Genomic DNA, 2,904 nt, shown 5'->3' on the forward strand with positions numbered 1-2,904 from the left:
CCCAGCTGTGCTGCGCGCGGAGCCAGGCGCACCCGGCGGAGAAGGCGCTGCCGCTGCGGGGGTTTAGGCGTCGCCAATAGCTGAGTCGTTAGCGGAGTCCGCGCTGGTGGCAGCTGCCCCTTCCCAGGGTCCCGGGGTTCAGGGTCTTTCTCTGTGCCCTCGAGGGGGCCGAGTTCCAGGGCTCCACCTCATTGATTTCTGGGGTCGTGATTCAGAAAACACGAAATTGTTCCTATGAGCTCGGGGTTCGTGACCTCCCAGGTCTGAGTGCACCTCGGTGTTCACCAGTGGCCCCCACACGTCCCGGTGTGGGCTAGGTTCAGGTCACTGTCGTGAGCAGGGCGCCGAGTCCTGGCCTGGCAAGAGCTAAGGTGTTAGAACGGGGTCTTCCAAAAGCCGTTACCTCATGGCCAAGGACAGACTCTGGTTAAAATCAGCCTGCACAGACTTCCCTGCCACCTCTCCTTCATCTATAAAGTGAGGATCAAAATGAGGTGGTTCAGGAATTCCACCCCCAGATAGGTTTTCTCGGCACCGTTTTTAAAAATGTAAACACAGTGCCTTTGCCAGCCTGGTATCTCCAGCTCTCTCCACAGTTCCCCTCCTCCAGCCCTGGGGAAGGCCTCTGCCACCTGGGCGGCCAGGCCCCAAGTCAGTGACGTTGCTGTGGCTTTTCCAGACTAGAATCCGAAAAACTGGGATCCGGTTCCGCAAAGGGAAGCTCTCCTCCTCCTCACACGGGCGGCTTCCACCTGCTTTTTTTCCTACGCAGAGACTTAAGGTGGGCATGTCCACCCTTCAGAGCTGCCCCTCTCACAGAGCCTCGCCCGGCCCTGCCTGGCGTGGCCCACCTGGGGACACGGGGTTCCCTGCCCTCAGTGCCCTACACCTGCGGGACTGTGGCCTTTCTCCAGGGAGGGCCCAGCCTGCTCACAGCCCAGGACCAGCCACAGACGGTGACCTGCCTCCTAATCTGAGGAGTGCTGCTCCCGCTCAGGACGTCTGTCTCCTGCTCCTACTGCTCTGTGATAAACAGCTCATATGTAAAGAAAACTTTGGGCCTTGGTCAGGTAGCTCAGTGGGTTAGAGCGTCGTCCTGATACACCAAGGTTGTGGGTTCCATTCCCAGTCGGGGCACATACAAGGATCAACCAATGAATACACGAATAAGTGGAACAACACATCAATGTTTCTCTCTCTCTCTCTCTCTCTCTCTCTCTCTCTCCCTCCCCACCCCTTCCTCCCTTCCTCTCTCTCTAAAATCAATCTGGGGAAAAAAGAAGAAAGAAAACTTTGGGTAGCATCCCCTCTCCTTTTTGTCACCTTTCTCTCTCAGGCTTCCTGTTTCTTGCTACAATTATCCTAATTTCTATAAAGGAGCTGGAACCACACTCATGTGAATAATTGCAAACACCTGGCTCAATCTGGGGGCTCATAGTTTTGTAGACTCTGAAAACAGTACAACCCCAAGGGGACTCCTTCGGAGAGGGGCCAGGGTCAGAGCACGCTGCACCCAGCTTCCTGCTGCATAAGCTACAAACTCTCAGAGCAGCCCACAAGCTCATGTGGGCAAAGAGTGGAGCTTTCTTCACCCCAACATGCGTGTGTGTATGTGTGTGTGTGTGTGTGTGTGTGTGTGAGAAAATATACAGGACATTTAAAGAAGTGTGGCATTTTAAATCTGATTGTCAATCTACTACTCTTTATTTCAAACCTCCCACCCCACACAGGACCCCTGTGCTCCCTCTAACCCTTGGCATGAGCACTTTCAGGGATGACAACCCTCACAAAAGCCGCTCATTCCACTTGTGGACAGTTTTGTTAGTTTGGGCTTTTGTTTGTTTGTTTGGTCTGGGTCCCTAAAACTTCTGCCCATAGGTCCTACTTCTGTGCTCTTGATGATAAAAAATAAATCCTATCTATTTCCCCAGACAAAGTACCCTCCCGGTGCTCCCATCCTCCCACCAGTCGCCTGGGGAGCCCGGGGCTTCCGCACTCTGTCCCCTAGCAGCCAGTGCTGAGTCCCTCTTCCTTCTGAGCACCCTGTCCCCACCCCAAACCTAAAGGAAGCCTGTCATTAATGTCTTTTGCTTCCCCTGCCATCTCTGCAGTGTGGTGGACACGTTAAGTAACAAAGCTTTCTGTAGGAGCAGAACATAGGGAGCCGTGTTGCTGACTGTGGGGGTCCCGGCTCAGAGGGCTGCTCAGGAGGGTCTGGGGTGTGCCACCTGGGGAGGCTGCTGGGGGCAGAGCTGGCCCAAGGCACCTGGCCCTGAGCCAGCAGGGGGGAGGGGAGGGTCTCCCGAGGATCTTCTCCCTGGGATGCTGCACCTAGCTTCCTGCTGCGACCTCCTGGAGCGACCTCTAAACCCTGCGAGGGCAGGGAGATCCCCGCCAGGCTCCTCTTTCCTGGGACCCGGGGACCCTCACACGCAGGACCACAGGATCGGCCTGCCTCCGGGCGGTGCTGGGAACAGTGAGGCCCTGGGACTGTGAGCTTGATGCTCACGTGCTGTGCATGCATGTGTGCATATTTGCAAGTGCCTGTGTTAGGGAGAGACGTGAAACTGCTGAAGAGTTATGTGAGAGGTAGGAGGAAAATAGAAGAAGTTCTATTTTCTTTTTATTGTCTAAAGTTTTACATATGTCTCCTCTCCCCCCAATTGACCTCCCCGTCCCCCCAGCCATTTCCACCCCAGGCGAGCCCCCACAGCCCGCTTACAAGTCCTTTGGTTGCTCTCTAACCCCCCCCCCCCAAGAAGTTCTATTATTTTCATTGTAACATTATTTAAATACTATGTACAAACAAACTCAGATATGAACCCTTTATGCTGATAGCATCTATACAACTATTTTAAAAATTTACATTATAAATATAAACCAAACCGGAAAAAAACCACTAAA

The sequence above is a fragment of the Myotis brandtii genome, unplaced genomic scaffold (genome assembly GCF_000412655.1).
Source record: "Myotis brandtii unplaced genomic scaffold, ASM41265v1 scaffold240, whole genome shotgun sequence".
NCBI lineage: Eukaryota > Metazoa > Chordata > Mammalia > Chiroptera > Vespertilionidae > Myotis > Myotis brandtii.